The sequence below is a fragment of the Geospiza fortis genome, unplaced genomic scaffold (genome assembly GCF_000277835.1).
Source record: "Geospiza fortis unplaced genomic scaffold, GeoFor_1.0 scaffold20, whole genome shotgun sequence".
Classification (NCBI taxonomy): domain Eukaryota; kingdom Metazoa; phylum Chordata; class Aves; order Passeriformes; family Thraupidae; genus Geospiza; species Geospiza fortis.
In genome coordinates this window covers 3,426,520-3,440,618 of record NW_005054374.1, presented here as the reverse complement: position 1 = coordinate 3,440,618, position 14,099 = coordinate 3,426,520, and positions in this window count along the sequence as shown.

Genomic DNA, 14,099 nt, shown 5'->3' with positions numbered 1-14,099 from the left:
GACTTTATGCATTATGGAGAATTTATTGTATTATTACATATGCCAAGACTTTTGAGTATTGTATAAAACAAAACAAAACAAAACAAATTAAATATTAATAAGAACCCCATTTACTACAGTGTCAAAGACATAGGAGAAATAAAAATTGAAATACCTGGAAAAAAATACGTTAAAACACTGTGACTGAAAAGAACAAAACAAAACATAGCAAAGCAAAAAAGGAAATAAATAATGGATGAATTAGTGGTTCCTCTTGCATTGTTAAAAACAACAGAAGATCAAATGACATTAAAAGAGAACCAAACATAAAAGCTTCTTTTTGGAAGAAGAAGTGTCAACATTCTCAGAATACATCTTTAATTCAGCAAAAAAAAAAAACATAAAAAGAAAAAAAAAAAAAACAAAAATTGGTGTGGAAGTCTGCTTTTTTAATTCTGGGTTGACTTTTCATCAGGTTAATAAGCTTGTGGACTTAAAAAAAATTATCCTGTTCACCTAGGGGTTGGAATAGGTGCGTAAACACTGTATAAACAGAAAGTTAAGCAAATACATAAAAAATCTATACAGAAAAATTAGTATTATATAAAATCTATTCATCCTGCATGCAGTCCCATGGTAATTTTAACATTTTCAGTACGTCTGGTGATTTCCAGAGTGACATCTGCTCAGACAGTGACTGATGTCCCTCGCCCCTCTGCTTTCCCTTTATTTTATTCTTGTAGCAGAGTCAAGGGGTGTGTTACTGCTTTTATTAAGGTCTCTGGGAGTTTTGCCATCTCCTCAGGCCTCACTTTGATAAGAAAATATTGAGCTCATGCTGCTGAAACCCAAACCATAAGCAATTTCCAATGTGATCTTTTCCACACAGTCATTTCTCTACCTGGGCACAAGAGCAAATGTAGGAACATATAATCCAGTCTCTGTTCTCACTGGTGAATACTTGTGTGACAAATCCTATTAAAAATGACTGATATACCTAAACCAGCATTTTTTCTCATCACCATTATTTCTGGGACAGGGAGGCTTATTGGTCAGACTGACAATTGGAGTGAACATTAGACTTTATTGTCCTTCTGGAAATGAGCAAGGTCTGGGAAAGTGCAGCACTTCAGCCTTTTCTCCTGCCAGCCTGCCAGATGCAGCCACCCTCTGCTACGCTCTGGAATGATTTGCTGCTGCTACTTAGCACATCAGAGCTGAGGTTTTTCTCCTACTCTGGTTCCTCTTTGCTTCTGAGGGAAGGAGCCAGCTACATAAGTGTATCTGAGATTCTATTTGCTGTTTGGATACACCATCAGTCCATTAGCTGTATCTCCAGAAGGGATGGCTTGGAAGAACCCCTGTAGCATGTCTCCCAGCCCTCTACAAATATCTGCAGACATGAGGGTGTCTGAAGTGACCTTACATTTATATTTAGGCAAATTATGCTGTGATTGACAAAGTTATTTTTCACTTTACATTTGGCTCTTCCCAATCTCCAAGAATGACCTTGCACATGAAAATTCACCAAGATTCTTTGGTTTTCAGCTGGCTCAGGTGGAGCTGTCTGGAAGATTATGGTCACAGGCAGTCTGTGGTTTAGAGAGTAGGGATTAGGACCCAAAACAGGAAGAGGAATCTGTTAATAGGAGCCTGTGCAGAATTAGGGTTGGGGTGCAGTGATCCCCAGTCCCTTTCCTTCCTGGGGAGGCATAACTGCTGGATGGTGAACATTTGAAACCTGAGGGTGTAACAGAAGCTAAGGTTACTTAGAAGCAAGGGGTTGCTTCTCATTTGTCATGAGATCCAGTGGTTGGGTATGGCTAGATCCCCATTGAATAAAATTTATTTTTTATAAAAATTATAAACATATAAATATTTATATATTATAAATATAAATTATAATAGAAATATAAATTATAATATATTATATTATAATATATTATAATATAATGTATTGATTATATATAATTATTTATATAATTATATATTATATATAATATAGTATATTATATTATGAATATATAATGTATTAGAATATAATATATTATATTATAATATAAATATAAATTATAATATAAATATAAATTATAAATATACATATTTTTTAAAATTATTATTAATTAAAGAAAAAGAAAGGAATGAAGTCCTTGCAACCACAGCAGCTGTGATATCAGGCTGGAAGATCTTTGGCTGTTTTCATTCTCTCAGGTTTGATCTGCTGTTGAGTTCTGCATCTAAACAGAAAGGTAGAGGGACACACCAAATCAGATCCATGTAAACAGACATATTTGAAGGGACAAAGGGGTTCCTATGGCAGGCAGAGATGGGTATAAAACCCTCTGTGTCACCAACAGGTAGACCAGTACATCCTTACAAAGCATCAACATCTACATTTTCATGGGGTGTAGGTTAACATTCAGGTTTCCTCCATGAACTTTCCTCCATGGCTGATCTCAACCCAGCTGCTGAAACCCTTCAGAAGAGCAACACAGGCAGGGGACAGTGAAACAGCAGAAATAAGTGCATTATCCAGCAGGAGTGGAGGGCAGTGGTCTGCTAGGAAGGTGTGTAGACAAAAAACTACTCTTTCTTTCATGGGAGAGAGCACATTCACTTTTAAACATCTCAACTCCTTGAGTGGGTTGTGCAGAACAACACTAAAAAAGTAGTTTTGTGACAAACTAAATCTGTTGAACTGTTACATGGAGGAGTTTGTAATTACTAATATTAAATACAAATACAAAGCATATTTAATAACAAAAAGAACAAAGTTATCTCTTCGCAAGCTAACGAAAAGATGTGTTTTGTAAGCAGTTTTCATATGTCATTGTGAAGGCCAAAAATGGAGAAAAATATTTCAGCTTACATAACAAGCAGTGGCCATTACTGGTTCAGTGAAAGACAATGATGGACAGAGTTTTGTGCCCTGAGGTGGGCCTTATATAGGCTTTCCCTTCACAGCTGCTCAGGGGGTCCTCTCCTCTGCTTTGTCAGGAATCTCCTCAGTCCAAAACCTTAAAGCATCTCTTTATCAGGAGCAGCTGGCAGAGCTCATGAGAGGCTGCCAGGGCTTGCCAGGAGTCCATGATTCCTCTAGCTCTCCCTGTCTAGAGCAACTGCCACCCTGACATTCCTCAGAGGATTTCTGGGAACCACCCACAACCCCAGAAGCAGCTACCTGAGGATCTAGAAGGTCTCAAAGCACACTCAGAAGCTGTTGTGCCTGTTGCCTGTCTCATTTCACACCATTCAACTCAATTTCTTGCTTGAAACACCCTTTTAAGTTTCGGACTTCTCCATCTCTGATCATGGGGCAGGGATCCGGCATTCAATGGAGAGTCATTGGGATTAAACATGGAGCTTGCAGGAGTGAAGCAGAAGGACTTGGGAGTCCACACTCAGTAATCTGCAATCCCAACAGCAGGGACAGGCAAAGGAAGAAGCATCATCTCTGCTTTACAAATGTCCAGCTGGGACATGGAATAACTGGAATAACTGATCTGAAGGCTTAGATAGGATAGGAAAAGAGTAGGACTGGAAAACAGCAAAAACCCAGTGAAGAACAGCTCAAAAATATTCTGTGTTAGTCAGTCTGAAATTTATTTCATTGATCTCATGTATTTTTTCTTTTTTTGTATTCAGACAAGATTACTAAGACAAGATTAGCATATAACCTTCACATATATATTTACACAATATATCCTATGTGCATAGAAGCATATTAAAAGCTACTATGGGACTTCAGAAATACCTTCCACACATCTCTCAATTTTCATTATGCAATTTCAGCCTTTGTAATCCTTTCACCCTTGTCCCATCTCTGTTTTCAGAAATCAAAATTAGATGCCTTGGTAGATGAGAACAGTGGATCTTGTCTGTCTAGACCTCAGTCAGGCTTTTGACACTGCTCAGGCAGAGAGGCAAAGGCTCAGGAGGGATCTCATTGATGTGCACAGATACCTGAAGGATGTGCAAAGAGAAACAAGGCCAGGCTCTTCTCAGTGGTTCTCAGCAACAGGAACAGAGACACTGGCCACAAACTGAAACACAGGAGGTTCTCTGAATATCAGGAAATATCTTTTCACATGGCTTGGAACTGGCACAGGTTGCCCAAGAAGGTGGTGGAGTCTCCATCCTTTGAGGTAACTAAAAAAAATACCTGGATGTGGCTCTGGACAACATGCTTAAAGTGCCTTTCTTAAACAGGGGGGCTGGACCCAAAGGTCCCTTCTAACAATGATCATTCTGTGATAAATTTTGTGAGCCTAAATTTTGATTGAGAATTTTTTACCAATCACTTTTTTCAATAGGAGGTCTCCCTTTCACAGGTTTTCGAAAACAAAAAACTAAAATGTGGACTTTGGGAGCTTTTCCAGTTTGCCATACTTCTAATCAATAATTCCTACTAATTTCCTTTAATAAGGTACTTGAAAATTAAATGATCCATAATTTTCAGATTACCAGTCCTTGGAAACTTTCAGGATATCAGTTTTCTTTCTCTACGCTGCACAAGGAAAAAAATAAATATTTCAAAACTTCCTCTGGGATAAAACAAATAATTTCCTTCCCACTCCCTATCTTGAGTCCCCAGGGGAAATACTGGCACCAACAGAATCAACAGATTACCACTCACAATTGCCTTTAGGCAAGGCAATATCCTTTTGGATTTTATTATGCTCTCCATTTTAAGTATAAAGGATTTGTTTTTACACTGATAGAATCTTTCAAAGCAGTGAGCTTTCTGAAGTTCAGTCTCTGAAGTTACCAACATTTTTAATTAATGACATGAAGGCACTCAAATCTCTTTTGTATAATAGAGTGAATTTAAATTAGTTAAAACAACAACAAAAACACCCGCTAATCTTTCTAATAATTTTTAATTCTCTGATTCCTAAGAATTATTAGAAGACAGTCTCCTGTGTATGATAAAAACGGTGAGATTTTTTATCCACCAAGCCTGTCAGGTGGGGCACAATTTCACCTGTTTTCATTGCCTGTGTGATAAGGTCTACTGGATGTTACTTCACATATTTTGAATAGGGATGGCAAGTAAAATCCAGTGTACTCTTGAAACGATAGCATTCAGTCTCCATGCTGAATTTTCTGATGCTGGGACAGTCAAATTAGATTTTTCAAGCCAATTTAGCTTTATTTGACATGTAATATATAATATAGATTTGCAAAATAGCACAGTGTTAGTTATCCTGTCACAAGGATTGACAAGATCACAAAGCATATTAGCTAAGTGGTGTTTATCTCCCCACCTTTACTCATCGGGAAAGGATTGGTAGGGTGGAAACCACACCTAATGTTGGGTTCAGAGACCATGAATCAAGAAAAAAGATTTGCCTAATGTGGCCTCTGGCTTGATGAATAAAGAGAGTAAAAGAGTAACAGATTGATGCAATACACCCCCTGTCTTCCATCAAACACATTGAATTTAGACAGACTGACTGTTTAAAACAGGGCTTGTAGTGCAAAACAAATATTTAAAGTCAGCACTAGATGTGTAAAATGAGGCCCTGCAAGGTGACTGGACAGAATTTTTCAAGGGAAGAAGTTGGAAAGGTGCTGTCAGTAATTATATTTGAGCAATAAGAAAGTGCCTGAATATTTTAAAGCCTTACAGTTCAGACTTGTGGCCCATATGGTCTTCAGCCCCAAAACACTACTGCCTATTTTGATATAAAGGTCTGTACCCATCCCTCCAGCTGAAGTATAAATTGGGTGCTGGGTATGCAATCCAGCACTTCTGTCAATATACAGAAAACAAAATATCTTACAGAAATAACCATGTGAGAGGTAGGAAATGGAAACCACCTGTCACAGGCGCAGAGCAACCCCCTGCACCTCTGTAGGCACTGTTCAGAGCTGGACTGAGGAGGAAGAGGACATTGAAGAGTCTCTGGTATTCAAAACTGGACAGTGAGAAGAAATACAGCCCTGTCAGCCTGAATTTGGTGCCAGGGAAGGTCATGGAGCAGCTTGAGAGCCATCATGTGGCTCACACAGGACAGCCAGGGCATCAGGCCCAGCCAGGATGGTTTGGGAAAGACAGGTCCTATCTCCTCAATGACAAGTAACCCACTTTGTAGTTCAGGAGACAAGGAGCATCACCCTCCAACACTCTCTTGCTCAAACAGGATTTATTAAAACAGATAAACGATTTTACTAACATATTTACAAAGGGTTCCACACTTCCTGGCAGGGGGAACATCACAACTGGGACTATTTGCAGGGGCTGCACAGGAAGCAGGGATATGAACTCTTGTCTGCCTCCTCAGCTGGGAGGAGAGGTAGCAGAGCACATTTCCTGGTCGCTGCTCTCCACGGCCACAGGGGCGTCTCGCCAGAAGGTCCTCCACAGTGCCCATCTCTGCTGGAAAAAATGCAGAATGAGAGGTCTCAGGGGCAGAAGCAGCGGGGGGTCAATCATGTCCTTGCAGGTATTCAGGTATTTATAGGCACTGCCAGCTCTCATGGCTGGATGCAGCCCTCAGAAAGTTGTTCTTGGGAAGGGCTTGGCAAGTGCACCAGAGGTCCCTACCTTATCAGGGGGCTTCTCTGGCGTGTCAGGATTATCCTCACGGTCCTCCTCCTTCTCCTCTATCTGCTCCTGGGCACTGGTGGAGGTTTCCCACTGGCTGCCATCATCCCAGTCAGAGCTCCTCTGCCTGGGCAGCCAGTAGATCCCAAAGAGCAGGAGGAGGATTTCAGCACCGACCCAGAACCACCACTCCTGGCAAGCCAGGACGAGCATTCTTCCCGGGGTGAGTCCACGCTGCTTCTCCATCACCAGCAGCTGGGCCATCTCCACAATGCGCTCCTTCTCATGCTGCCTCAGGAGCTCTTCCGTGACCTTCACTGATGAATTATCCATCCACACTGCATACTGGAGGATGCCCAGCAGCACCAGGATTTTGGTGATCTTTCCAGCCCTGGCCTGGAGAAGGAGGAAGGAGAAAGCAGCTCAGCAGGGTTGGGTGATGGGGAGATGGTGGCTGGGGCAGCTGGGGTAGGAAATGTCGGGCCCAGGGATGGGGGCAGCCATCCCCACTTGCCTCAAGAGTGGAACCTGCCCAGCCCAAGACACTCCCCACAGCCCCTGCACCCTCTCCCCACTCTTAGAAGTTCCTCTGGAAGCTGGGTGCTTCTTGTCTGTCCCTCATCCTTCCCTCAGCTTGCCCCACTCACTGCTGCCTCAAGCCATACTGCATCAGTGACACTGCCACACAGGGCATCTGGGGACCTGTGCCCCTCATGTCACAGACACTGGAGCCCCACAACGACACCCTGCCCAGCCAGGCTGGGCTCTGGAAAGAAACCAGATGGAATTCAGATGGAACCAGAGTTTATGACCTTTGGAAGAAGGGTCAGCCTTTCAGGACCACTGCACAGCTGTTGTGGGGTTGTGCAGGGAGGAAATCAGAAGGGCCAAAGCCCAAACAGAATTGAATCTGGTTATATATCAACTGCCATATAAGAGAATAAAAATGTTTCTATAAATTCATTAGCAACAAAAGGAGGGCTAAGGAGAATCTCCATCCTTTGCTGGATGGGGGTGAAATATAGTGAGATAGAATGAGGAATAGAGTGAGATATTTAATGCCTTCTTTGCTTTAGTCTTTAGAGTAAGGCCAGTTGTTCTCCATATACCCAGGCCCCTGAACTGGAAACAGAGATGAGGAGCAGGCAGGAAACAACACCTAGGCAGAGGCACTGTTAAACTCAGCCCATGCTAAAGGATCACTGCCCTGCTGTTTACAGACTCCAGGAGTTATATAACCAGGAGTTATATAACCAGGAGTGGAATAACCAGGAGTTATTCCCAGCTGCCAGTCACTTGAGTGATTTACAATCTTACTCACCAGCCAAGTCATCTGGCTCTGCTGCTCCTCATGCAGACTCAGAACCCCTGCTCTGGTCTGCACCGCCTGGGCATCCACCCTCAGCCCGTACTGGAGGATGGCCAGCACCAGCAGGATTTTGGCGATTTTTCCAGCCATGGCCTGGAGCAGGAGGAGGGAGAGAAGGGGCTCAGTGGGGTTGGGAAGCAGGGAGAGGGTGGCTGGGGCAGTGGGACCAGGAAGCGCAGGGCCCAGGGACAGGGCACTAGGCCCAGTGGTGGCACCTGCACTGCCCAGGGACAGGGCACTGGCCCCAGAGGTGTCCCTGTCCCTGTCCCTGCCTGAGGTGTTCTCCACAGCCCTGTCCCCTGTCCCCAGCCCTGGATGCTCCCCAGGTCCTGGTGCTCCTGGCCTGGCCCTCGCCCAGCCCAGCCCTGGCCCTGCCTGCCGCCCTCACCGCTGCCTGGAGCCGCACTGCAGCGCTGCGCGGAGCCGCACTGCAGCGCCGGCCCTGCAGCCTGCGGGGTCTAGGGGCGTGTCCCCCTGATGTCACAGACACCGGGGCTCTATGGCCACACCCTGCCCTGCCAGCTGGGCCCTGGATGGAACCCATGTGGAACTCTCATGGAACTCTCATGAAACCAGAGTGTTTAGGACCTTTGGAAGAAGGGGCAGGAGGCCTACACAGCTTTCAAGGGGGTATGCAGGGAGAAAATCAGAAAGGCTAAAGCCTGACTGGAAGTTAATTTACCCAGTGCTGTAAAAGACAATAAAAAATGTTTCCATAAGTACATTAGCAATGAAAGGAGGGCTCAGGACAATCTCCTTTTGGGTAACAGAGTGACAAAGGAGAGGAAGAGGCTGAGGTACTTAATGTAAGGCCTGCTTGACAGACGTGACCTCCTCCCATGACAAGATGACCCGCTTAGTACATGAGGGAGAGGCTGTGGCTCATTTCCCAGGAGTTTAGTAAAGCCTTTGATGCTATTTCCTACAGCATTCTCCTGGAGAAAGCAGCTGCTCATGGCTTGGATGTGGCACTCTTTGGGTACAGCACTGGCTGTGGGGCTGGGCTCGGAGATGGGGAATGGAATTACATCCAGCTGGCAGCCAGTCATGGGTGGGGTTCCCCAGATCTTAGTAATGACCTGTTCTGTTTGATATCTGTAGCAACAATCTGAAAAAGGGGGTCAGGGATAAATCTGTCAGTTTGCCGATGACACCAAACTGGCAGGAATGTTGGTCTGCTTCAGAAATGTTCTGCAGGGGGATCTGGACAGGCTGGATTGATGGGTTGAGGCCAAAGCTATGACATCAGTAAGATGAAGTACCAGGTCCTACACTTGGGTCACAGCAACTTTAGGCAAAGTGCCAGGCTTGGGGCAGAGTGGCTGGAAAGCTGTCTGGTGGAAAAGGACCTGGGGGTGGTGGTCAACAGGAGCCGAACAAGAGCCAGGTGTGCCCAGGTGTCCAAAAGCCAATGGCATCCTGGCTCATATCAGGAATAGTGGGGCCAGCAGGACTTTGGAAGTACATCGAGACCCCTTGCAATCACTTTATTCAAGGCAGGAGACACTCTGTAAAGGCTTGAATTATCTGCAGACTGTTCAGCTATATTGGAAGGCATAGTGGTGGGACTGCTCAGGTTGTTCTTCATGCTTATACTTTTGTGCCTCTGTTCAGCTGTTCCTAAATATTCATACCGTAAGTGCAGAACAGATCAAGAAGTGCTGATCACTTTAAAAGAGGTATCAAGGAGATCACCCTGCCCTTTGCATTAAGCAGCCATAGCAGCCACATCAAGTCAGTGAACTGTGGTAATCACATATCCTGTGAACAGACAGAGACATAGCTGTCTCCCAGGATTTTCCTGGGAAACTGTGAGAATCTGTAAGAAAGTTCAGAGAAGAGAATGAGAAACAATTCTTATCTCCATTTGCTGCACCTGTTGTGTGCACATGTGGAATGTGTTATGGAGATTGTTTACCACAGGGTGGTTTCTCAATTGGACACTGGATGGTGTTTGGATGGATTGACCAATTACATTAAAGCTGAATCAGACAGTCTGGAAGGGTTACAAGTTTCTTAATAGTTTAGTATAATATAGTATAGCTCTATAAAGCAATTGATCAGCCTTCTGCAATCATGGAGTCAATGCTAATTATTCCCCATTCAGGGGACTGTTGCCATGATAGTGAGCTATTGTAATAACATAAGTCAATTTAAGTTTAGATCTTAAAAATTTTAAGAAAGTCAGCCCATTAAATTCCATGGGAAACTGAAAACCTGAACTAAGAGAGAAGAGGGACCAGCTCCTGGACAGGCTGTATAACCATAGGTATTGCTAACCCTGCCATTACAAAGTCTTGCTTCAGGAGCTGCAAGAGTCATTCCCAGCTGGTCTTTCATATATATTTAGGTATAGCATGACAATGGAAACAAATACAGTGGGTGTCACAATGCCTTCCAGGATTTGCAGGCAGCCTGTGCAGAAATTTTGACACAGCTCCGTCACTTCAGAGCTAAACATTCTTCCTTTGACGACACTCCCATTGCAATTTGTATCTGGCAAAAGAAGCCACATACATCAACATATACAGTTTTGCTATGTGGCTACTAAATTCTGGAAAGAAAATCTGGTTCAGTGTCTGTCCAGACCACATGGGAGCCCTGGACATTTCAAAGAGGAAAAGCAGTCCTTCCCTGAATCTGCAGTTGAAGATGAGCAACAACCGCAGGATATCATCAGATAAAAGCAAACAGGAGCTGTAGTGATAGGACAAGGAGTAATGGATTTAAACTGGGAGAGGATAAATTTACATGGTATATGGAAGAAACTTTACTGTGAGGTGGTGAGGCACTGGCACAGGTTTCCCAGAGAAGCTGTGGATGCCCCATCACTGGAAGTGTTCATGGCCAGGCAGGATGGGGCTCTGAGCAACCTGGTCTAGTGGAAGGTGTCCCTGCCACTGGCATGGGCTGGAGCTGGATGGTCTTTAAGGTCCCTTCCAACTCAAACCATTCTATAATTGTATGAAAAGAAAGAGGTGGACAGTGTCCAATGGCTGTCACACCTTTATCTAGGAAGCAGATCAGCAGCAGATCAGTTCCAGATCTTACACTTTTGACCTATAATTCTCATCCTTATCTCCAGGGTCAAACCAAAATATTTACAATTCCATGGCACATTATGCTGAAAAATGAGCCGTTGCCAAGTGAGATATCCATTTTGAAACTACACAAGTGGAATTGCAGGCTGCCTATTAAAAATAGTTTCATTACTTTTTGTCAATCCAGCAGCCACAGTCCAACCCATGCTAGATATTAGATCTCTAACCAAGGTGCAAAAGCTTCATTTAAAGTTTGTAACTGCAACAACCAAAGACATTAGTTCACATGAGCAAGGTCAAAGTGCTTCCCATAGCAAAACACTGAGTATTCCTTTGGAACCATGGAAACTGAAAGAGGAGTGGGTATGTTCTATAAAGCAAACCTAGTATGCCCACTGTGGGTTATTCTCCTGCCCTGACACTAAGTGCAATTAAAGGGTGAGATTTCTGCAGGGTTTTTTTACCAACACCATATGCAAGTAACACAGAAAATTGTATTTCCCTAGCGTATGAAGTGTATCTTGTCACCAAAATGTGGTTGGTACAAAGTTGTCAGAGTACTCTATTGTCAGATCAACTGTCAAAAGCCATCCAGGAATAAGTAATTCTCTTTTTTTATATACTTAAAACACATGGTTTGTGAGCAGGGAAAGCCAACAAACTATCATATTCTACACACCTACATATCAGATGACTGGGATTTTTCAACAAAACTCTACTTTTACTACTTGGCAATTTATTAACTTGAGTTTTAGAACCTGCTGTCTGTATGAACTATGTTACTGCAATGTTAGCTACTTTTTAAAATACTTTGTTTTCTTAAAAACTCATTTTCTGAAAACTGCTGCAAGACCAAAACAAGATGTGAAGGGGGAGGAAGAGAGGTCTCCAGGCGTTAGATAATTTTTGCCTTATCTCATTAGTACTTCAGAGAGATTTTGTAGCTCGTTTTGGATCTCATTCTTGTCTTTCTCGAGGATCTCACCACTGTGTAGAACATGGCTCTGAGATGCTGAGAAGTCACACACTGTTGTAGCAGCAAATTATTTCCAGCCTCATTTTTGAGCTTGTGTAACCATGCATGCTGCCTGTGTGTCTGCTTCCTCTGTCCCCATTTAATTTTAGATCCCTTGTTTCATAGTTACCATGACAGAACTGGATAGATCTCACTGACACAAAGATCCCAAAAGTTTTTAAAAACAGGTGGGCCAAGAGGGGAGACAGAATTAACTCAACTTTTATTGGGGATCAGAGAATCCACTGTGAGCTCAAGTCTGAGTCTTACTTACTTACAAGCACACACCTGCGTTTACAAAAAGCTGCAGATTTTAGGGGCATTACAGTCACCTTTTCTTTTCTGGTAAAAATATGCTGCAATTTCACAGGTAAAAAATCATAGAACTACAGAATCATTCAGGATGGAAATTAAGTTTAAGGTCACCAAGTCCAACCATTATCCCAGCACTGCCAAGTCCACCATTGTGTCCCTAATCTCCACATCTATACATATTTTAAGTAGCTTCAGGGAAGCTGGCTCCATCACTTCCCTGGGCAGCCTGTCCCAACATTTATAACCTTTTGGGTGAAAAAATATCTCCTAACATCCAGTATAAACCTCCCCTGGTACAACTTCAGTCCATTTTCTCTTGTCCTATCACTTGTTACTTGGGAGAAGAGAGTGACCCCCACCTGGCTACAATCTCCTTTCAGGTGGCTGGGGAGACCAATAAGGTCACCCCTGAGCCTCCTTTTCTCCAGGATAAACACCCCGGCTCCTCACCTCAGCTGCTCCTCACGACAGTTGTACTCAGACCCTTCCCCAGCTCCACTGCCCTTCTCTGGACACACTCCAGCACCTCAATGTCCTTCTTGTAGTGAGTGGCCCAGAACTGGACACAGGATTTGAGGTGTGGCCTCACCAGCGCCCAGTACAGGGAGACAGTCACTGCCCTGGCCCTGCTGGCCACACCATTGCAGATACAGACCAGGTGCCATTGGCCTTCTTGGCCATCTGGGCATATCCGGCTCATGTTCTACAGCTTCAGCCCATTGATCCAGTCTATCCAGATCCCCCTGCGAAACCTTCCTGCCCTGAGAAGATCAGCATCTTGGTGTCATCTGCAAACTGACTGAGGGTGCACTTGATGCCCTTTTCCAGATTGTTGATAAATACATTAAACAGAACTGACCCCAATACTGAGCCCTAGGGAACCCCACTGGTAACTGGCCACCAGCTGGATTTCACTTCCTACACACCACTCACCCAGTTTTTTACCCAGCAAACTGTACTCCCATCCAAGCTAAAATATATTTATATCCTCTACACACACACCCTCTGTATAACAACCACAAGAAGGATGCAGGTGTCCATGTACATATGTACTTCTGGTGCAGAGTATAAAATAACTACATGGTCTTCAAAAAGTCAAGATGCACCAAAGCAGAATTCCCAGAGCTGATTTCATCACAGTAAAAAGATAACGGAAAGAGATGAAGATATCTATATTTGCAGAAGAGTTCTGTTATTTCTAAAATTACATTGATTTCTACTACAATATTTTTTTTATTTTACTGACATATACAAGTTTTTCCTGATCACCTTGAACTGAATTTCATCTTCACTCACAAAACTAGCAGCAACAACTACAGTTATATATCATGGGCCAGGCACTCAGATGGTGTAAATCAGGGTAGATCTAGTGACTAGGCCAGGCCTGAGAAATTTTATGGATGCTGTTTTCCTGTGCTTTCTTGGTATTACCACATATTTTCCTGCCTATATTTATATTTTGTGGAATCGCTGGTCTACTGAGTTTTGTTTGCTGCTTTGTTCTTTTGGGGGACTTTTTTGACAGTCAGCTAAATTGTATTGTGCTATTTACTAAACACCAATTACCTTCTGACTTCTCTTGTTAGGCAAAAAAAAAGGAGCTACTATCTTGGAAACCATCTCAGTGAAAACTATCTGGGAAAGATCAGTAGCACATAATGTCCTGGAAAAGGCAGAATCCCCTACACAACATGCACATTACTGTGCTGCTGGTATGGCTGTGCCAACTACAGAGGCCCTAAAGAGCAGGAAACCTCAGGGCTGTCACTGCAGTATCATCACCACCCAATTCTCTCCTCACCAGAAGGCCTGAAGGCTTACTTTTATTCT